The sequence below is a fragment of the Rosa chinensis genome, chromosome 2 (genome assembly GCF_002994745.2).
Source record: "Rosa chinensis cultivar Old Blush chromosome 2, RchiOBHm-V2, whole genome shotgun sequence".
Classification (NCBI taxonomy): Eukaryota; Viridiplantae; Streptophyta; class Magnoliopsida; order Rosales; family Rosaceae; genus Rosa; species Rosa chinensis.
This window is the reverse complement of record NC_037089.1, coordinates 17,929,823-17,940,641: the sequence shown is the minus strand read 5'-3', so window position 1 is coordinate 17,940,641 and position 10,819 is coordinate 17,929,823. Positions and strand designations below refer to the sequence as shown.

General features: G+C 36.9%; 1 pseudogene; it reads left to right on the top strand.

Annotated features, from left to right (window-relative positions):
• The first annotated feature begins 229 nt into the window (after nt 1–229).
• Nucleotides 230–9,843, top strand: LOC112186940 (annotated as a pseudogene).
• The last annotated feature ends 976 nt before the right edge of the window (nt 9,844–10,819 follow it).

Here is a 10,819-nt window from a genome sequence, read left to right as displayed (position 1 = left end):
GCAAGAGCGAGACAGAGAGAGAGACTGAAGAACAATGTTGAAGAAGAAGGGTAATATAGGAAACAAATTCAAGAGGAGATCAGAAAATATTAAAAAATTATGAAGGATGTGCAGAATGTAAAGAGGGATGTGCAAATTTCACCCCCTTGATAAAATGTAAAATGTAAATTTGACCTATTCGTGGGTCCATGCATTGGATGTATGGTGGAAGCTTCTGGGTTGATGATAAAAAAAAAAAAAGGCTTACTCGGCAATTGAAGAAACTTGCAGTCAACCGATTAGATGATTTTGATCGAGTGGATCTGCTTTGAAGCTGGTAATGAATTTTCCTATTGTTTTTCCTGATAATTCCTCCCAAATGATCTTAATCATCATTTTAATATTCCACTAGCTTTTCCCTTCTGCTGAGTTTCCTGCAGAGAATCGGAACCGGAACCTGAAACCGATTCCAGTGAGACCCAAGTAGTATCTGTATCTCCATCATCTTCTTCATATGGAACCACCTTCATCATCTTCCTCCCCCAACCCCCAAACAGTTCCGTCATCCTCTAACTGGGAACATGATGTCTTCCTCAGTTTCAGGGGCGAGGACACTCGCAATAGTTTTACAGACCATTTATACTATGCTATGAGCCAGAGAGGAATCGACACATTTAGAGATACTGAAAAGCTTCGGAGGGGGAAATCCATTTCACCAGAACTTCTGAAAGCAATCGAAGAGTCCAAGTTTGCAGTTACAGTTCTTTCAACCAACTATGCTACTTCAACTTGGTGTCTGGATGAACTTGCCCATATTCTCGATTGCAGGAAAGAAAGGGGACTGGAAGTTCTTCCGGTTTTTTATCATGTAGAACCATCTGAGATAAGGAAGCAAACTGGAAACTACGGCAAGGCGTTTGCTAAGCATGAGACAGATTTCAAGGAAAATATGAGAAAGGTGGACAAGTGGAGGAAAGCTTTAGAAGATATAGCCAGTCTCTCCGGATGGCATGTGACACAGGATAGGTAATTCTACTTTTTTTTTTTTTTTTTTGATGAATTGAGTGATAGCAGAGATGAACAATCTCTCTAACATCCCGATCAAATTATAAAAAAAATAAAAATAAAAAAAATCTCTCTAACACTCCATAGGTAATTCCACTATGGTTTCTGCATAGGCTTCAGAATTTAGTTTTTATTTATTTATTTATTTTTTGATAAATGAAATTGAGTTTGGTTTCTATATGAGCATTGGGTTGAGTGTTGAGTCGTATTTTTTAAGTTCGGAAAATAGAAGCTAATGGCTTACAGAGAGTTGTTATATGGAGCTTTGTTTTGTTCATGCATATACAGAGCTTTGTTTTGTTCATGCATATACAGAAAGCCCAATAACATACCCTATCACCAATCAAGGATAACTTTGGAATGTATGTATAGGGTTGTAATACTAGTGTCATCATAGCTTCGGGGTAGATATGAGGGAGAAAATTATCAACGCATCAGACGGAGGGAAGGAGGAGAGGAATGTCTGAAAAACAAACTGTTTAATCATGAACTGATGAGGTTAAGCGTAACTGCAGAATAGGAATACAACATCAATAATTATGAGTCAACAACTCAGGGGGTGCTGTTGTTGGTCTTCTACTGTTTTAGATTTGATTTTATTTTCCCCATTGATTAAATTGGTTTGTAATGTGAATACATGAGGCTTTTAGTGAACTGTTATAGTTTTAGTTGATGGACAAGCTTATCTTAAATAATAGTATAGAATTGTTGTCATCATTTTGCAGGGGAGAATCGGAAGTTATACAGGAAATAGCTAAAGAGATTTCAATATGTTTGAACAACACATTATCCAATCCTGACAGAGATTTGATTGGAATGGATGTGCGTATAGAAAAGTTGGAGTCTTACTTGGATCTAAGGTCGGATGACGTTCTTAGCATAGGGATTTGGGGGATGGGGGGCATTGGTAAGACAACTCTGGCAAAAGAAGTTTTCAAAAAGATTCGTAACCAATTTGATAGGAGCGGCTTTCTTTCCAATGTTAGATTGCATTCCGAAGAAAGAGCTCTAGTTGAGTTGCAAAAACTTCTGTGTGGATCCTCTTTCGAGAACAACAACATAAATATAGACACTGTTGGAGAAGGGATCAGGTTGTTAAAGAAAAAATTACTTAAGAAAAAGGTGCTTATTGTTCTAGATGATGTTGATGAATTAAAACAACTGAAAGATTTAGCACCTGGAAGGCAGAATGAACAGTACTCTTGGGGCCGAGGGAGTCGACTCATAATAACAACTAGGGATAGGCGTCCATTGATAGAATGTGAAGTACATAAAATATATGAGGCTGAAAAACTTAGTGATGAGGAAGCTTCTCAGCTCATATGTCAACAAGCCTTCAAGAAAAACTATCCACCAGCTGAGTTTGTAGAGCTGTCCAAGAGTTTTGTAAAATATGCCGGTGGCCTTCCTCTAGCTCATAAAGTTAAGGGTTCACAGTTGTGGGGAAGGGAGGTAGATGAATGGTCAGAGGTATTAGATAGACTGGACGAAGATCTGGATAAAGACATTTTTAGTGTGCTTGAAATAAGTTTTGATGAATTACAGGATACAGATAAGAAAATCTTTTTGGACATCGCATGTTTCTTCAATGGTGAGGATCATGTTCGTGTACAAAAGATATTGAAAAGTTGTGGTTTTTCTCCTCGAATAGGCATAACTAACCTCATTGACAAATCTCTGATCAAAATTGAAAGTGAAAAACTGTGGATGCATGAATTACTACGGTGTTTGGGTTGGCATATTGTTCGCAGAGAATCAAAACCTTTTCCGGGCAAACGTAGCAGATTGTGGCTTGATGATAATGCACACAAGTACAAAGGCAGAAGGCCATGGCACTTTGAGGATGCTCGTAATGTACTCGCGAGTAATACCGTGAGTAATACCGTAAGAGAATAAAGTTATTACTGCATTTAATACACACAGACCACACACACACACACACACACACACATATATGTATATATGAACACACCCTTTCGAAAAGAAAAAAAAAACATGTACACACACATATTCACGTACGCACTCAAATACACATTATGTATGATTATGAGCTTTATATCAACTTGTGTTATTGGTTCTAGTATGCATTTTGTATCTTACAAATAATAATGAACCTTAGATATGGTACGTTTTCTGTGCAGGGAACATCTGCTGTTGAAGGCTTATTCTTAAGCTTGGGTGAAAAAGAAGAAATGCGTTTGAGCAATGACCCGTTCTTAACTATGACCAAACTAAGATTGCTGAAGATTTATAATGTAAATTTTCTGGGCGGGCACTTTACATATCTCTCTAACGATTTACGTTGTCTGGAATGGCACGAATGTCCTCTAAAGTCTCTGCCATCTGGTTTTACGCCCTATCAGCTGGTTGAATTCAAGATGCCTAACAGCTGCATTGAACGACTGTGGAAGAAAACGGTAAAATTATTCCAGTTTACTTATATATGATTATATACTTTCCTGGGATGGGATATGTAGGAGAAATTCTTTTATGAGGCTGCTGTATGCAGCCGCCCTCTCACAATGGTATGGGCCCACACCGGTGGGTTCATGCATAACTTTCATACAACGGAACTTCTATTATACGCATGCGAGCATTGCATAGGCTTTCTAGCTACTGTTTATTGCAGAGGCTCACACATCGTTGAATCGTGCGTGTATAGCTATGCGTGTATGCTATACATGTATGGTAGAAGTTTCGTCCATACAAAGGTTAATGTGGATAGTAATATCAGCCCCACCTCCTTGTGAGAGGGCATCCCATACACAAGAATTGCCGAGTTGTAAGTTCAACTATTCTAGTTTACTTTTCATTGCAATACTAAAATTTCTTTCTTGTTTTCTATTCTTATTTCGTAACAGCCTTCTATGAGAATGCTGACGCTCATGGATCTTTCCAACTGCCAATATCTAGTCACGACCCCTGATTTCAGTGAGGTCCCAAATCTTGAGAGATTGATCCTTGAAGGTTGTAAAGAGTTATCTGCGGTTCACCCAACAATTAGGGATCTCCAGCATCTGATTTTATTGAATTTGAAAGGCTGTGCAAGTCTAAAGAGCCTTCCCCCATCAATCAGCTTGAGATCTCTTCAAACTTTTATTCTTTCGGGATGTTCAAAACTGGAAGAGTTTCCGGAGATTGTGGGAAACATGCAAACTTTGTCAGAACTTTATTTAGATGGCACCGCTATAAGGGAGGTGCCTGTATCAATCCAGCTTTTAACAGGCCTTGTTTTGCTAAATCTATGTGGCTGCAAGAACCTTCCGAGTCTTCCAAGCGCTCTTTGTAGAAGTTTGACATCACTGAAATTTCTTTATTTGTCATGCTGCTCTAGTTTGGACAAACTGCCAGAAAACATAGGCTCCTTGGAACACTTGGAGGAGCTTGATGCATGTTATACTGCTATAAGAAAAGTGCCTGAGTCCATTTCACTACTCAAGAATCTTAAACTACTGTGTTTCCATGGTTGCTCTGGATACACAGGTCTAGAGATGCCAAACAAGTTCTCAGGTCTAAGATCTTTGACAACACTAAACCTAGGTGGATGTAATCTCCCAGAAGGAGCAATCCCCAGTGACATTGGCAATTTGTTCTCACTGCAGAGTCTGGATTTAAGTGAAAACAACTTTTTCACCATTCCTGAAAGCATCTCTCAACTTTCTGAGCTTACAGAAATTTTTCTGTTTAGGTGTAGCAAACTACAATCGTTGCCAAAAGATCTTCCATCAAGACTAAGAACTATAAATTTACGGGACTGTCCTTTGCTGACAGATTCTTCATATAATTCGATGAGATATCCACCTCGAAAGGGTTTAAGTACTATCATAAGTTGTCGAAAACCGGAGGAGGATGAGCAGTTGCCAATATTACTATCTGAACTCCATGAGGTGTCTCTTTCTCTGCAGTTGCCAATGCTACCTGAACTCCATGAGGTCTCTCTCTCTCTCTCTCTCACATATATATAGACATAAGGGATCTCTCTCTCTCTATTTTTTTTTTGGCTAATTTGAGAGATTGATTATTACACTATTTTTTTATTACCTATCCACATCTCCATTATTCAGTTTTTAGGTCTATATAATTAAATCACTTCTGCAAATTTTCAGCTAAATTGGTGACGTTTAAGATATCGAATTAAATTAAATCAATGGAGGAATAAAATTTGTCCAACCTGAACCGATCATGTTTATAATTATAAATCATAATTATGAATGCCTTAACGATCACCAATTTGGCTGAAAATTTGCATAACTGGTTTATTTATATAGACCTAAAAATTGAACGGTGGAGATTTTAATATATGATCGAAAAGTTGGCGTAATGATCGATCCCTTAAAATAGCCAAAAAAGAGATCCCTCACTAGAAGGACTCTGCATATATATATATATATAGTGGGGGATCTTTTTTTTTTTAGCCATTTAAGGGATCTCTTGTGGGATCCACTTTTCGATCGCATTTCGATATTGCAACCGTTCAATTTTTAGATCATAATACTTTCACAAATTTTCAGCTAAATTGATTATCGTTAAGGTATCCAAGTAGATTAAATCAATGGACAAATTGAATCTGTCCAATCTGAACTGTTGGTGTTCATAATTGTAAATCGCAGTTATGATTGCTTTAATGATTATCAATATGGTTGAAAATTTACGGATATGATCTACTCATATAAACTCAAAAAATGAACGGTTGAGATGTTGATATGTGATTGAAAAGTGGGTATAATAAGCGGTTCCTTAAAATGATAAATTCTTAAAGTGATCAAGAGAGGACGTCCTTAAATTCTTAAAGTGAGGATGTTTTTATTTTTAAGATTTTTTTTTTTATAATCACAACCACTCATTCTTTAGTTACCTACACATATGTGAATCCTACAAAAAAACTAGTCAAAATCGGAAAACGTTTAACCATTTAATTAGCACAATGTTCATTTTTAATTTTATTTAATGGACTATATTTGTTTACACAATTTTGAGTGACTAAATGATTATGGATTTGGTTGATTATTTGTAGACACAATTATTGCATGAAAATCTAAAAGATCAACAGTTGAAATTATTGAATTATGTCATATACTAGTATAAACTGTAAAAATCCTCAAATTCTTACTAGTAAAAATCCTCAAATCCTCAAATTATTGAATTATGTCATATACTAGTATAAAGTAAGGATGTCCTCTCTTGATCCTTCCTCTCTCTCTCTCTCTCTCTCTCTCTCTATATATATATATATATATATATATATATATTTCAGGGTTATTTTGGTATAATTTTTCAATTTTGGCTAACAAAGTTTCTTCTCGTAATAATAGTACTAATCTCCAGTGGCGGAACCAGAAATTTAAGTTTACTGGGGCACAAAATATTTCATAGAGTCCTAGCGAAAACGTAATATCAAATTTCTACGTAATATCAAATTTCTATGTCTATATAAAAAAGCTCTAAAAATTACTTCAATAAGCTATTTAAAAAAAAAATGTATATAATTGACAAAATAATTGGCTGAGAATTGTTATTGGTGCTAATATAATTTTTTTTAATGATTTGTATTAGACTTGAAAACTGTAAGTACAAAGGAAATAGAAATCATTAAGTATAATGTGAAAAAAGTTTAAAAATTAGAGATACTATAATATAATATCGTATATTATAATATAATATTGTATATATTTTAATGGATATTAAATTTATAATGAAAATCTGTGAGTGAAAAAAGAATCTATAAAGAGCAATGTGGGGATCGAACCCATAACCACCATAGTGGGAAGTCTTGCTTGCTACCAACTGGGCTAGGCAACCTTAATCGTATTTACTCACTTAATATAGTATATATCATTTTAACAATCAAAACTGGGGCACGGGACCCAGTAGGCCCCTGCCTCCCTCCGCCCCTGCTAATCTCTCAACACACGCTTGCGCGTGTGTCAATTGGCTTTTTCTATTTTTTTTTTATATTGGTTTACATAATTTTTTTCTTCCTCAAACTGCAATAAAAAAAGGAATAATACAGTTTGTGGATTTGTGGTAAATAGTAGTTGGTGATCCATTGCTCACACGTCTAGTAAAAGTTTTCAGATTAACAGTTTCATCTCTCTCGTTTTTTTTTTCCCTCTCTTTTCCTGTTTTTCTATTTCCAATTTTTAATTTACTGTTTTATCCATTATCTATTAAAGTTTATAGTCGTAGAGTTTTAATTAATTAAGGGCAATTGTAGGATTATTGAAAATTTAACCTTAAATTTTATTGGCTTAATTAATACTGATATATATATATATATATATATATATATATATATATAGTCTATACTATTATTAAAAGAAAAGGCTTTGTTAGCCATAACTAAAAATTTTGACAGATTTAACCATGAAAGATTAAAAAACTTTGAGAATAAATTAAATTACAAAGATAAATAGGACAATTATAAAATAGATTTTTACTAAGAAAATTTAAAAAAATGATTCCCACAACCCCCACTTTTCTCTCCCACTATTTTCTCTCTGCAATAATTATCACTAAATCTATTTTTTCTGCAATAACTACCCTTTTTTTTTTTAACAACGAAATTTTTTTCGTACAGTATTTGTCTAATTAATCTCTTTTATTCGAACATGCAGTTTCGTTTGGGAAATCTGGAAAAACTCGATCTTTCCTACTGCCAACACTTGAAGAAGATCCCTGACTTGAATGGGGTTCCAAACCTTAAGAAATTGATCCTTGAAGGTTGTGAAAAATTATCAGAGGTTCACCCAACATTTGGGAGTCTCCAACATCTGATTTTTTGAATATGAAAGGATGTGTAGATCTAGAGAGCCTTCCCCGCTTCATCTGCATGAAATTTCTTGAAATCTGTATTCTTTCAGGATGTTCAAAGCTTAAAGAGTTTCCGGAGATTAATGGAGATATGGATAAATTGTCACAACTGCATTTAGATGGGACGGCTTTAGAGAATCTGCTGATACCAATGCAGCATTTGAAATGCCCTATTGTGATAAATCTAAGAGGTTGCAAGAACCTATTGACTATTCCAATCCTTTTGAGTCTGAAAGCTCTCAATCTGTCAGGCTGCTCTCGTATATCCAGATTTCCAAATAACTGGGGAAGCATGGCACATTTGGAGGAGCTTGATGCCTCTGAAACTGCTATAACACGAGTACCCCAGTCCATTTCATTTATGGAGAAGCTTAAAGTGTTGTCTTTCTGTGGATGTAAAGGTTTGCAGTTGCCTAACCGGTTCTCGCAATTAAGCTTTTTGACATCATTAAATCTACGGGGGTGTGGTCTAGCAGAACTAACAGTCCTTGCTAGCCTCTGTGGCTTATCCTCACTGCAAAAGTTGGATTTGAGTGGAAACAAATTTGTGAGTATACCTAGTGAAATTAGTCGCTTATCCTCTTTGAAGCGATTGAATTTGAGTAGGAACGACTTGGTGAGTATACCAGATGCAATTGGTGGCTTATCCTCTTTGCAGCGATTGGATTTGAGTACGAACGACTTGGTGAGTATACCAGATGCAATTGGTCGGCTTTCCTCTTTGCAGCAATTGGATTTGAGTACGAACGACTTGGTGAGTATACCAGATGCAATTGGTCGGCTTTCCTCTTTGCAGCGATTGGATTTGAGTACGAACGACTTGGTGAGTATACCAGATGCAACTGGTGGCTTATCCTCTTTGCAGCGATTGGATTTGAGTATGAATGACTTGGTGAGTATACCAGATGCAACTGGTGGCTTATCCTCTTTGCAGCTATTGGATTTGAGTATGAATGACTTGGTGAGTATACCAGATGCAACTGGTGGCTTATCCTCTTTGCAGCGATTGGATTTGAGTATGAATGACTTGGTGAGTATACCAGATGCAACTGGTGGCTTATCCTCTTTGCAGCGATTGGATTTGAGTATGAACGACTTGGTGAGTATACCAGATGCAATTGGTCGACTCTCCTCTTTGCAGCGATTGGATTTGAGTACGAACGACTTGGTGAGTATACCAGATGCAATTGGTCGACTTTCCTCTTTGCAGCGATTGGATTTGAGTATGAACGACTTGGTGAGTATACCAGATGCAATTGGTGGCTTATCCTCTTTGCAGCGATTGGATTTGAGTGCGAACGACTTGGTGAGTATACCCGATGCAATTGATCGACTCTCCTCGTTGGAGCGATTGGATTTGAGTAGGAACAAGCTGGTGAGCATACCAGATGCAATCGGTCTCTTAACATCCTTGAAGCATTTAGATTGGAGTGAAAACAACTCTGTCAGTACCTGAGTATACCTGAGATCATCTCTTGGCTTACCTCTGATACAGCAACTGGTGAGCTGATGGAACACAATTGTACTTAATTAGGGATATATTATCTAAGTTATGTTAATCTTAGCGCAAGTGTACTCTTCTAATCCACTTTATATATATTTCAGGTAATCGGAGTATTGGAGTGAAAATGGTTGAATTTGGAGTAATTTTGATGAGCATTTCCAGAAAAAAAAAAAAAATGAAGTCAACGTCAACATTCAGTGAAAAGTACATTTGCGGAGCTAGAGAGAAGGAAATCAAGGACGGAAAGAGGCAATGAGGATCATCTAAGGCAAGCTCATACTTGCCTAGTCTGATCCAGTTATACGGTTCTTCACTATTATTCTCTTCTCTCATGTTGTTTAATGTTCATGTTATGGATGTTTCTATGTTGATGGGTAGTGTGAGTAGTTCTGTATTTGAGGTCTAGGATTCATACCTATGTATCCCAACAATAATGATCTAGACCTAATTTTGATGATTGATGAATGAAATTTTCTCATTAAGTATGCCCTATATTATATTTGTTCTAGATGTATGTAAACTTGGTCAACTTATATTTGCATGTTTCACAATCTTAACATGATTGTAGTTGGTGAGTATCCTAGATTTCATAGAGAATGAGCGTTAAGAGCATAATAGAGGGTTTAGTGTGTGGGTCTTTGGGCTAGACTTGCAAGACATGATGCATTCATTAACCAAATTTTTTTTCGACACAATGTTGTGGAAGGAGAAATTGCTGTTAATTGCGATTTCTTGTTTCAAATGTCGAATCAATTCTTAATTTCTTGTAGAATATGTGTCTCTGCGCCCGTGCATAGATAGTCTTGCTTAAACGTACTTCGATTATTTCTAGGAAGTATATATGCTCAAGTACAAGTAACAATGTTCACCTGGTTACTTACCATGCCCCATAGTATTGAACTATTGGGGCGCCAGCAAAGGCAAGGTCATCGTCTTCCGGGAAACAGGAATATATAGGAATGAGCAAACGGGGGTCGGAGGCGGGGTACCCGCGGGTTTTCCCCACATTTGTCAAGCGGGGGCGGGGGCGGGGTTCCCCATCACATGTGCGGGGGCGGGGGTGGGGGCACTTGTTTCTCCCGCGGGGGTGCGGGGGCGGGGGCGGGGTTTCCGATTACCCATGCGGGTACCCCATATTTTTTTTTTTTTTTTTTTTTTCAACTTGGGCATTTTTTTATAATTTTTCTTATTCCTCATGAAGATCTGACAGTTGGATCTTCGTATAATTGTGAAAAGACGATTTAAAAGAAGATCCGTGAGGATTCAACCGTATCGTCGTATAATTTTGTGAGGGTGATTCTAAAGGCGATCTGGGACAATCCAACCGTTGGATCTTCACATAATTTTGAGAGGATGATCCTAAGGGTGATTCTGAAGATCTGACCGTTGGATATTTGTATAATTGTGAAAAGATGATTCAAAAGGTGATCCGGGAGGATCCGACCGTTGGATCGTCATATA